Genomic DNA, 13,747 nt, shown 5'->3' on the forward strand with positions numbered 1-13,747 from the left:
TCGTTAACAAGTATAGCTCCCTCTTATAAGTATCTTATGTGTCATCTTAGATTCGTCCCCCTCTTATGTGAGATATTTCTCTTTCCTATACATCACAATTATTTATTAAACTTTTATTTTTACCTTAATCTAGTTACTATAGAATAATAACAACACATTCCAATCAACTGGTGATTATGTTACAATCATTAATGTATGAAAACACATAAAACTATCAATGATTATGTTAGATTTATGATTTTTAAAATGACTTTTTTTTGCAAATAATCCATCTTTTCTCTACTATCTCTGACATTTTTTAATTGATGATAAAGAATGGTGGTTATATATTGAAGCTCAACAAACTAATTGTGTTTTTTCTTCTTGTCTATATTCTTTTTGTAACAATGATTTTTTCTTCTACACAAACTTTGTGACCACTTGTGATCAAATTTTTATCTTATTTTTAACATAAAAGTTTAGAGAACTTTAGATCTAATTTTGTTCGATAGAGTAATTTCAAACAAAGATAATTGTCAATAGGCCATTGGTCTATTGATGAAGTTGAAATCTCTTTAAGCGTCCAGCAAATATCAATTTTACTGAATGTAAGACAAAATTTTAAATGAAAAATCTTCCATCAAAAAGTTATTTTCATAAAAGACTAAAACTCTATTATAACTAAATTATTTATTATTTATAAAGATTATAAAAATAAGTACTAGAGAAGAGCCACAAGTGACCATGAAGATTCATATTGTAACAATGGTATAACTAAGTCTATAATGAAGAAATATTTAGAGAAAAGTTATATCCATTAAAATCTTTAATAATAAATTAAATCAAAATCAATACAATTTACTGCTTAAAGATATTCATAGTTCCATCTAACCACCTCCCAAATCAAAACATCATGGAGCCAAGATTGCAATCAAGGGACAAAAATAGACTTATTCAAAATAGCATCTGCATATGGATTGTCATATAGCATAAGACTGCAATGAGCTCTACCTTGGAAAACCTCCATGCAAATGTGTTGATCACTAGGATCATCATAATAAAACTCCCACTTATCAACCATTAAATCATCTTTAGCTTCTAACTTATAGTATGCCCTTATTTTCACCTTCTCACCTCTCTTTGCAACATAAGCATGTTTCTTAACACTATCCCTGTAACTCCAACACTTGTTGAACATGGAGAAGATGCATAGAGATAGAGGGAAACAAAAGAAGGTGTAGGTAGACATGAAGATTAAAGGAAATAAAAACATAGTGATAAATGAATAGAGATATAAGAAGAGGATGAATGTGAGATAAAATAGAGAGAGTTAGGGAGACACAGAGAGACATCTAGATGGTGATATAGATTCATAGAGATCATCATATTAATACTTAGTTTTCTCTAATTCAAAAAATATTGAAGATATCATGCTAGAACTCTCTTATTGATTTTGTATCGACTTCATACTTAATTTGTCTTCTTTAGGTCATCCTTTTTAGGTTTAAGTGTATGTGCATACATTAGTGATTATTAGCAATTGTAAAACTTGATCTTCTTCTGATGTAACAATATTTCTATGCTTAGATGAATACACTATTTATTTGATTATATATCTATAAAATTGGTTTGTACAATGAAGGCCAGCCATCTAAAATCCAAGGTTTTAATTCAGCTAACAAATGGAGAGCTTCTCAAGCTACTGATTTCTTTCATGGAGTTCCTAATAAATCTCAAGGTTCTCATTTAGGTGACCAATTGCCAGGAGGTCCACGAATATTGCTTGATAAAGTTTATTGCCAGGAGGTCCTAATCGATCTTGACTGATAAAGTTTATTGCCAATCAATATTGTATCAAAAATTCAAACTAATTAGGTATTGAATTAAACTTGATAAACAAATGATAGAGAAGGAAAACTTTAAACATGAACAAGATCATAAATCATATGACAATGACATATTGCAAATGATTAACTTATGCTTAAACAGTGATAAAGTTTATTGTTAATCAATATTCTATCAAAGTTTCGAATAGATTAGGTATTGAATTTAATGCTATATATAAACATATCTAATTTAATGTCTTATATGCACATATCTAATTTAATGTCATACATGAACAAACATATCATATATTAACCAATAATGTCATACATCAAATATAAAATGTCATATACATCAAATGTGTATCGAATATGTCCACTGATGCCTATATATATACATGTCTAGATCAACTATATATTTTCCTTCCCACAAAGGGAAGGAAACAAATCTCTCGATGTCTTATGTTTTCGTGTGGAGGGAGACGGTGGAGATGATGGGGTCCTCCTAACATGCTCACTCGTCCTCTTGTTGAGGCTCTTCTCTAACTCGAGTTGATACAAACAAAGTAGATACGAATCAATATTTATGATATGTTGAAATCAAATATATGTACACAAAAAATTAATTATTTTCTTATCACCATCAAATAGTCACTCTGTAAGTCCACCTCAAAGGCTTGTGGATGATCAGGTGTGATGAGACCCTACAACAATTCAATAAATATAATCACTTATAAATAACATTAGAAATTTTAATACTAACTATTATAAACAACAACTAAAATCAAGAAAATTCTTTCATACCTCAGTCAATGGTTGTGAGCTAGCCATAGCTACGACCACTCCATGATCGACGAACTATTAGAGATGAGGAGGAGCGTTTGACTTCATGAGCTACATGTCATACAATACACATTACATGTAACATGAAACATGAAACAAATATAATCAAATGAATTAAATTAACATGAAACAAATGTACGTGTACATAGCTCATATGATGTCTATGCTCTGAGTCTGTAGTAAAGGTTAACGGTCCAGGAGAGAATTGAAGCACATGCATAATTTTTTTTGTCAATCTTTAATATGATTACTTAATAAATATATGTATTAATTTAAATGATTAAATTGATACATACCTCTAGACTCATGGAGTGGACAAAAAATGGGGCCAGAGGATCGTTGCTAGGCTCGACAACACTCTGACCCTGAATTTTGAACAATGTCAATAGATGCTAATTAATTAATCATTCACTATACATATGAAATGTGATCAAATTAGTAAATTATAATTGTAATTTACCTGTGTGTCAATACCAAATGTGTCGTTCAAGAACTAATCAGTGATGATCCCATCATCTGCACCATCTCCAGCATGAGTGCCAAATGTGCATAGGGATCTGCATGAAGTGCACATGTGACCACGATGTACAGAAGGCTCCCCCTCAACTAATGGGCTCATGGAATGGATGAGGGTCTGCATCAAAGCATTAATGGTCCCTAGAGTGTTGGCCTCTACATGTTCCTTCACAACTAAAGGAATAGTCACATGCTCACACTATGGCTTGAACACAAGTGTCCTAACTACATTAGGGTCACGACATGCTCCCGGCCTCTCAAATGATGACCCCCCACCTCTACCCTAGGAGTCTAATCTATCAAAATAATTGAGGATCTCCCCATGGACAAACTCACAATATAGTTTCTTCAAAAAATTCATCGGGACCTCATGATTGTTGCAAGGAGGGGCATCAAAAACCATCCACCATCTATTCCAAAAATTATTTCTAATACCATTGTGTATGCACCAATAGATGGGGAACCATTTAATACCCTCTCTAACAGTATTTTTCTCACCAAGTTTTCTAAATAATGCACATATTCTACCTTTTGGTATTTCTTTTTTTTTTTTACGTCTTCATATGACAATTTATTTGCATAAAATCTTTTTTGTTCATCCCTCTTAACCTACCAAATATCTAACTGACCACTAACTGAGGCTATCTGGGTCTTAATGGATTCGAGGGATGATGCCAATTGAGCCCTCATTGGATTGGTTTGTCCAAATTCTTTCAACCGAGCAATGAGTCCTTCTAATTCAGTTTTGCCTCTCTCTATTTCATTTATTATATTTTCTTGTGTGCTTGGCAAGGGTCTTGCAATTGGTTCAGGTGGTATAATTTGTTGTTCTTCTTGGGGAGGGTTTTGGTTTTGAGGTTCTTGTGGATTTGCCAGTTGATTATGGACATTTTTTGATAAAAAAACAATTGAAATCCAAATAAATAAACAAATCTAAATAAAAATTGTAAAAACCCTACAAAACAATATGAAAAACATATCAAACAATGCAAAATGAAGTTTAGATCACATACGGCATCGGCATGGGCATGCTTGTGATTTTGGATTTTTTCGGTGAGGAGGCATATTGGCAAGGGGGATGGTGAAAACCTTTGTTTCTTCAACCCACGTATGCACTACTAGTGTAGGAATGCGGAAAAATTGAGATGAAAATGATGGGCTGCAGGTATGTAGTGCATCTATAAAAATTCACTTTTTTAAAAGCGCGTACGTGCTATTCAAAATAGAAAAAAAAAGAGTTGTCACCTTTTTGGCACCACAACTTAGTGCATATACCCATACAGTTTGCTCATTTTATTTTAATAACCATTTTCTTCCTTAATCCAATCACTTAGGATGCCATAATAGCATTTGAAAATATATTTAATTATAAGAGGATATGTAGATAGGCGTGTTTCTTAATTTGTTGATGGCTTGTTAATAAGTGTTGAAGTTGATGAAAGATCAACCACATAGCTCCCAAGAATCACTTGCATGCAAACATCTATCATAGAAAGAGACAAACAAAGCTATGGAGGCTTGGATTCATAGATATGTTAGGATTAACCATAGATAGAAATAACAATTACATGCAAATATAATTAATATTAAGAAATAATAAATCGCACAGAAGAGAACACAAGACACAAGGATTTAACATGGTTCACCCAATCCCTGGGCTATGTCCACCAACAACAAGTCCAATAATATTATTATCCAGTGATTACAATTTGCAATCCCTTACAAATCAATACTACTGCAAGAAGCTACAATATCATCATACATTATGAAATCCCTAACCCTGAGCCATTTTATACAAGCTTTTGTCACTTCAAAAATTAGGGCTAAAATAAGTCATCCAATAGAAAAATAATAGCCAAAGACTTTTACAATAGAAGATTCATTTTGCGCTGCCCACAAAAACCCTCGTATGGGCATTGCCCCTTGACCCCACCCTAACTACGACAAGGAGCACACCTGGGGTGCTACTCTAGGTTCTCGCAAAGGGTACTGCCCCTTGACCCTGTCTTGGGAGCACTGCCCCAAAACCTCCATAGAAATAATCTAGGGGGAAACTGTATCAAATAAACCTCTGAGTCTGATTAGGTTCCACATCACAACAAGATCCACAAAAGATGAGACATTCTTGAGGTGAAAAATAGAATTGCAAATTGTATTGAAATTAAAGAGAGATCAATCCTCATAAAAGGAGATCAAAACCCTAAAAGGTAAAACCTAGGTTGAGTAATAATAATTAATAGAAGGATTAATTATTATATGCCTAAAGTTTAGCTTAGGTAAAACTGAGCTAATTAAAACATACCTAATTACTGTACACCATCCATTAAGATTAACTTAAGTAGTACCTAAAAACCTAGAAACTGCTACTAAAAGTAAATTTGGGTCCCAAAAATAAATCCTAATGAGGTACCCAAGTGCAATCAAATCTCTGTAAATAGAATGAATAAAGAAAATCACATGGGAAAACCCTACTCCAAGAAGAGATGGAAATAATGCTAAAAGAACTAGTGAAGGACTAAAGAAGCCTCCAAACTAGAGAATGCCCCAAAAGATAGGAACAAAAGAATGATCATGTAGAACATCGCTCCATGATGTAGAAGCTGCAAGGCTTTGTCGAAAATAACTTTTGATATGAAAAACCTCCAATGAAATAAAACCTTATAAGGTAGAGAAAACTATAATCTGCATGAGCACTCTCAGAAGACACTACTCGAATCAGGAGACACACAAAAGAAAATAATTGAACTTTGAGATATATATGGTATAAAACACCATAGCCTGAAGAGATAATCAATCAAACATGGAAGATTGCAACCAAAGTAGGAACAAAAATAAGAGTGTCTATATGGTAAATGATCCATCTCATGGAAATGCATAGGTACCTAGCCATTGTATTTTCCTAGTACATAAGAATAAAAATTGAATACATAGCTCATTCTATCAAACCAAGGAAGCATAAGAACCAACAAAAGAACCTCCCCAATGTAGATAGGGTGAGGTGATAGACAACTAGAAAAGTGGGCCAAAAGAACTGCATGTCAAGGAACCACAATCAAGATGCACAATGAAATACATATGTGTATACTAAGGTTATCAATCTTAGACATATCATGAGGCCAATGTCATAGATGAAATACTCACTAACAAAGGAAGATGGAAAACAAAGGAAAAACATCAAATCCCTCATGGTACTTTAATCAAAGTAGTGCATGTACAATAAGGCACAAGATATGTGAATCCTAAGAATACTATAATTTTCTTGAATGTCCTTAGATGACACTACTTGAATTAGAAGGCAAAATAAGGCAACACAAATTAAACAAAAATATAGATGGAATATGGCACTTCATCTTAGCACATTTTCAATAATGCATACAAATGATATCTATAAAGACTAGAAGAGACATAAGGCTCATAGAACAAATAGTACAATCGATGATGAATCATCTGAAGAAACAAAATTGATCCTCAGAGCTGAAACAACCAAGATATCCACTAGAATACAAAAAAAAAAAAAAAAAACTAAATAGAATGTTTCTAGAGAAGAATCTAGAAAAACCACTAGAATCACTAGAAAGAGTACAAAAAGATCTTTCAAGCAATATAAAGAATTCCCAAATCAAAGATTGGACACTCAAGACTCACAAATACCTACCCCACTATGACGGGCTTGGAACTAGCTTTTTGTTGATATCTCATTTCATGAAAATAGAGTCTGTATGCCTAGGATATGAGCAAAAATGTGAAGGGAGATCCAAATAGAGCTAAAAGGAGTAGCAGGAGTGTTGATGCAATCACCAACGTTAGCAAGTGACAAGCCCACATTTGACGGTCAAATGGCCATTGAGGCAAAAAAAAATTTGAAAATATCTAGATGATTGAAAAAAATTCAATTCATTGGAAAAATTGTCCTCTGCTGAAAAAGTCAACCATGCTCGAAAAAAGTCCATGTTGCCAGAGCTAGTTAAAATAACTGGTGGTCATTATTTTTTGTATGTGTATAAAAATGCATGCATTGGGAAAATAGGGATGCCAAAATATTTAGTGGAATATTCTTAAAAGAAATGCCATACCACTTGAGCCATGAAAAAAGTGCTCACAAAAGGGTGACAAACCACCAAAGCCCCAAAACAAAATGTACATGAAGAGGCCAAACCACATTAGGGAAAAAATTATCCACCAATATAAAGGCCCAAAAATTGTTGAGTATTAAGCCTCTAAAATTTCGCTCATTAATCACATCAAACTGCCATTTATTGTAGTCACTAGTAAAAGGGCCATGTGGAGGAGAATTGATGTGTGAAAGCCAAACCATGGAGGTGGAGGAGTTAGCACAAAAACCTGTGGCACTTGGAACTCCAAGAAAAAAATGTGCGACTCTTGAGCTCCAAGGAAAATATGCAAACCAAAAAAGCTTTTGTCTAGTTAAAAATGCAATCCGAGCCAACTAGACACATGAACCCAAAAAAGGGCCTCAATTTTTCCAAAATAAAGACCCACAAAGAAGGTACAACACTTGGATGATAAGCTAGAGATTTTGGACATCTACAAGGTTGTATGAGTTGTGTGAGTCACAGTGAGGTTCAAGTCAAAGCTACATAGGTACAAACATGGTCCCAAAGACTCACGGAGCACCAAATCCAAAAAGGAGTGCTAAACCCAAGATCCTACCTGCACTTTGTACAAGTCAGCACAGAGAGGATTGTGTGGGATCACACTAGTACACAAAAGGATTATGCGACATCACATTACCACAAAGAGAACAAAGGGGGAAAGGTTGGTGGCACTGGCTAAATAGCCGAAAATTGCACAGAGCAAATTTTATGCCCATGCCTTTATGTCAAATCAATTACCAACACTCAAACCACTTGATCTGCATGGAAGCCACTGTAGTCAAAAATTAAATATTAAGCTTTATACTCTTATGCACAATAATTTGCAAACCGTTTTTCTTACCAAGCTGGGACATTTTGAAATATATTCTTTCACATAAGAGTCACTTAGTTTTACTTTTTAGTATTTAAATAAATTCTAGTTTTAAATATTTTAAAATATTTTATTTCAAATGTTCAAACAAAAAGTATTAATTAATAAGTATAAATCATAAATTAGTCTTTTCAATTTAACTATTTAGATTGTAGGGTAAAAAAATACAATAATAATTTAGCATGAATCAATTATTATATAATATCAAAAAATTATAATATATTTTTAAAAATAAAATTTAGATTTATATATTTATTAAGTGAAAAATAAAATATTTATCATTATAAATATCATTTAACTTATCTAATTTTCAAACCATTCACAAACTAGAATAGATAATTTAAAATTTAAATAATATGATTATTTTAAAAATATTTTATTTTACTATATATATTAAATATAGATTATTATAAAATATTTTTTTAATAAAAACTTTTTAAATAAAAATTTAAACTTTATTATAATAATTATTATCTATGGTAGTTATTTTCCTATATAAAAATTATTTACATAAAAATATTGACAAATTATTTGAAGATGATGCAAAATAATAATTTAATTTTAAATAATGATTTACATTTTAATGTCAAAAATTTCCTAACTATAATTGTACATAGTTGAAATAGTTAATTGATAATTAATATAAGTAATGCATTACAATGCTGGTTGACCAAAAAATTTATAACTTATTTAAACTTTTTATTAAAATAGAAAATAACATAATAAGTATATGATATCCTAATTTACACCTATTAAATATGTATATTCAAATTTTATTTTTGAAAAAGATATTATAATTTTATTTATATGAGTAATTATATTATAGTATATCATCATTTTATTTTAATATAAATCTATAGATATTTAAAATTAATATAATTATTGTAGTAACATATATTTTAATATATAAATATATATCATTATATAACTAAAATTGTTATTAAACTTTATATTATTTAATTGAAAATTTATTTTTAAAGTTGAATAATATTAATAATTCTTCTTTAAGAAAAACTTTGAAATGAGGAAAAATCTAAGCAATATTTAAGATTAAAAAATAAATAAAATCTAAACAATATTTTAAGATACAATATAATTTTAGCACATGAATTTTGAGAAGAGGGCATAACAAAGTACCGATGGATATTAGCAACATTGTCGAGGTTTAATGGGCATGTATAAGGCATGGCTATGAGGAGCGATGCGTTTGCATTTCTCAAGGTGCAAATATTCGGCTATTTAGTCGGTGTTGAGGCTCATCATCTATGGGTTCCCCCAAAAAACCTTCAATTCTAATAAAGTCATGCACACCTTTTTCACATGCATATTTTTTTTGTTTTTGTAAAGAAGCAAACACTTTTTAAAATAAAATATATAGCGTGATTTTTTTTTTTGATATATAAAAAAATCAAAAAATTGCCTTTGCCTCAATTTTCATGCCTAAGGTCATACAACTTTGGGTCAATTTTTTTTTGCCTTAGATTTCAGCTGCGTCCAAACTAGATGTATTTTATATGAAAATGGGGTTTTTTGGATGCTTTGAGCACAACAATGATGCTTGTTTGGACTCAAAATGATCCTAAATAAAGATCCCCCATATCCAATACAAAAACCTCTAAAAATTGAAACCCTCTGAAAGAGAAAACATAGATCTAAAAGCCAAGCCAAACCTTTGATGAAGAGAACAAGGGCATGGAGATTTGGGACTCTGATACCATGTTGAAGTTGATAAACTATCAACCTAACAACTCCCAAGAATCACCTAAATGCAAACACCTATCATAGAAGGAAAGAAGAAAAGCTATGGAGGCTTGAACTTAGAGATCCATAGAGGACAAGACATTCTTGATGTGCAAAAATGAATTGCAAATTGTATTGAATGACTACATATTACAAAGAGAGATCAATCCTTATAAATAGAGATTTAAACCCTAAAAGGTAAAACTAAGGTTGCACAATAATAATTTATAAAAGAATTAATTGTTATATGTTGAAAGTTTAGCTTAAGTAAAATAGAGTAAATTAGAAAATATCTAATTACTCTATCAATAAGTGACCTTGCAAACATTAAATAAAAAACCATTTAAACAATCCCTTAATGAAGCACACTTCACACATGGGAAAGTATTAGCAAAAGAGCTTCAATGCTATGAAAATAAATATGCATATGCTAATCACCACTAGGACCCCTTTCATAGTCCTAGTTAGCCCCTAGAATCACAAGGTGTGGGCTAATGACTTGTCTACATGACTAGCTTGTAGTGTCTGCCCTAGTTTACATTTTTCTAGTTACATTGTTGCTATCATTGCCGAACTCTATTAGGCCAGTTTATGTTGATGGTTAGTAGCATTGTTTTGAGACTATCAAAGATTGTGTTATAGATTCAGTTGATATATGGTGTGATTACTTAGACACTACATTTCATGTATGCATGATGATTATTACATTATTCTCAGTTATTGATGATGTTTAGCTAAATGGATTATTATATGTGTGTGTTGTCTTATGGATACTTACCCCATACTGCATGTGTATGGTGTGTGTGTTTGTTTTCTTTATGTATGGTGTTTTTGATGTGGTTAAGGAAGGGAGTCATAGTCACCTGCTAGTCGAGATCTACACGATGCACCACTTCCTGCCATTGCTTGTTTAGCTACACACACACACACACACACACACACACACACACACACACACACACACACACACACATACACACAGTATGTACATGCATAGATTTTATGTAAGTTGCAGGTACCAGGTATCGACTTTCCTGAATTTTCCAGGATGAGCGTACCCTATCACACTATCTCAATGGTAAGAGAGGGGAGATAAATTCTCAAGTCCAAACCCTAAACCCTTAAACCATTTGTCCTAGAAAGGTAGGACAAGTATCTGAGATGTTTTACCTTCTGAATGTGTCGGATGATGTAATTTGTGATTTTAACCCCTCAAACTGATATTGTGTGGATTGTTCTATGATGGATTTTCATATTTAATCTTGGAGGTCTATGGTGAATTTTCTATTAATTAAGTCTAAAATTAAAAGATTTAATTAATGATTCATTTATTTTTGGAAAAATTAATATAATGTTATGATATTTCGATATCTTGTTTTTAATTAATTAAATGGGAAATTAATTGAGTAAGAGAATTAAATAAAAGAAATTAAAATTATTAATAATAAAAATAACAATAAAATAATAAATAATAATAATAATAAAAGAATTAAAAATAAAAGTCATAAGTCTACCTAGGAGTAAGTGCACCTCTTGAATGCACATGTGTCTACAACACAAGACTTAGTGCACAAATTAAGCATATGGTGTCTACAACCTTGTGACTCATCTAGAAGGTTGGAAAAGGCTCGTGCTTAGTTGTCAATGCTTATCTTATCTTATCTTCTGGTTGATTCTAGAGACATTCTAGGTGCTTCCTGAGAGGTCCTTATATTCAAGCACTCCTAGAAGCTCAGGGAGCATGTTTGGGTGGATCCACGAATGTTGGAGAAGGAAGGAGCTTTCTTTGAAGATTTTGAAAAGTGAATTAGCATCAGTGTCCAAATAGACACTTGTGATTTTGCATACGTTATTTTTGCTTCTTCTACTTCTTGTCTTCTTCGTGTCTTCTGAATGTTTTCTGAGGATTCCATAATTCAGTTAGATGCATTCTTGTCTTGGGTATCTAAATTTCTGTATGAGAAAACCACATCATGTGTAGATCTGAGTAATCTCTTTTTGGGCTAGGGTTTAAGCAATATGGGTAAATCATTTGAGAAGAAATAGATAGATAAAATTTAATAAAAGGAAAATATACTCTATTTCTTCATTCGAATAATTTGGGGTTCATTCTTAAATTTATACACTATGCACGTCAATCAGATTTATGTCTGGAATATATATATAAGAGTAGGAAGCTCTGAATCACATTATTTATACTCTTGATTTTTTTGCAAAAATTGGTGAAATGGTTATGTTTATGCTGAAAATGTTTTGTAAAGTGTTTTTTTTAAAATGGGCGACTTATTTTTAAAAGAATAATAATAATATTTTGGTGAGGGGCTAGCATTCACTTCCCACTCCCACTGGCGGTCACTATCCACGACAGTGGACCCACCGGCAATCATTAAAGACTACACGGCGGCCACTATCGTGGTAGTGCCGCGACAAGCCTCCCATATGGGATGGTGCTACGACAACAGCCTGCAAGATATTTTGTAGGTACATTTTTTTATATTTAAAAAAAAAAAAAATTATTTTAGTGTTATAAAATTTGTTTGTGAGAATTATTATATATTAATTATTATATAATAATTATTAATTAATATTTATAATTTGTTAATAATATTTAATTTAGCTAATAGTTGAGGGACTTATGTTTAATAATATTTGATTAAATTTTAATTAAGATATAAATAAATGTAATTTAATTATGACTAATTAATAAAGGTGGTAGAATAGCTTGAATCTTAAATGTGTTAGATTATTATAATATCGATAGAATCCTTGGAGTATTCTTTTGAAAATCAACAAGTGAAATTTTAATGATTTAAATAAACATAATTTACCCAAGGTATAATTTAGAGAATTGACCACGTTGGAAAAAATGGACTTTCATTCTAGCATGGGAAAATGGTTAAACTATAGGGATTAGGATGTACCTTTTTAAATTTGGAAACTCACACTGAAGTGAAAATTGAAACTTTACTGTAAATTGATACTATGTATTCAAAGCTAAGCCAAAACATGAAACTTACATTGTTGTATGTATATTGTTTGTGTTTTGGGGTTGACTAGATTGTTGACCAGTTATAGGACATCTACTAGAGGCTCGAGGGTTATGATTTGTGATGTCATGATAATGTCTTTTGATCTTGATCTTTTAAACCCAACCATGGTTATGTGATGGCATGCTTTATGGTGTGTGTGGTTACTAATTGATATTGTTTTCCAGCCTTCCTGTGTAAGTTGTGATTTATGTAACCATTTATGAGTTATCGATCAGTTGTATTTGGATTACTTTCCAGTCACCTTGATGGGACTGAAGTGTTTATTTGATCTTGATGATGTCATGATGAGACATGTATGACTTGACCATTTTGGAAGTCTTTGAACTATGTTATTATGATATATTTTTTGGTTGCTCGATGAGAACTAATGGACACTGTGATTTGTCATTGATGTTTTTCAGTTGCTCATAGAGAACTGTTATGTTATTATGATCTTTATGATGCCTTCTAGTCGCTTGTATAGGACTAAGGTAATTCTATGATCTTATGATTTTCATAAGCTTAGGATAGGATATCTACATGTAGTGATGGGAAGTGGCTTGCAATGGGGGTCGGGGCCTTAAGTGGCTACTAGGGTAACTTATTGTAAGTTGTTTAATAAGTGAAAACATTACACTAAATATTGACTTAAATGAACCTAATAAGATAATTGTCTGTTCTCCCCCATGCCTCGAGTGCTAGTACATACTAGGATGGGAGTAGAGAGAACGCTTGGTTGTGACCTTGCATTTCGTAGTATGTCTCGTCAGTATGAGAGGATACTAGTGGTCACATAGGGATCATTGGGGGGCTAAGGTCTATAGAGAGACT

General features: G+C 31.9%; 1 long non-coding RNA gene across 2 annotated transcripts in view; it reads right to left on the reverse strand.

The window, feature by feature from the left end:
• Positions 1-2,091: 2,091 nt before the first annotated feature.
• The window catches only part of LOC149578255 (uncharacterized), a 32,475-nt gene continuing 20,819 nt past the window's right edge, over positions 2,092-13,747 (reverse strand). Inside the window, exons 1-4 of one of the 2 annotated variants that reach the window (XR_016355872.1) lie at positions 2,942-5,364; positions 2,607-2,696; positions 2,444-2,506; positions 2,092-2,344 (exon numbers count right to left, since the gene is read on the reverse strand). This is a non-coding gene — a long non-coding RNA (uncharacterized LOC149578255). Of the gene's footprint in view, positions 2,345-2,443; positions 2,507-2,606; positions 2,697-2,941; positions 5,365-13,747 lie in introns of those variants that run through there. The other variant, XR_016355864.1, reaches the window with a different exon arrangement.

Source organism: Cupressus sempervirens, chromosome 1 (assembly GCF_028749045.1).
Source record: "Cupressus sempervirens isolate cs-2001-9-10 chromosome 1, ASM2874904v1, whole genome shotgun sequence".
NCBI classification, from domain to species: Eukaryota; Viridiplantae; Streptophyta; class Pinopsida; order Cupressales; family Cupressaceae; genus Cupressus; species Cupressus sempervirens.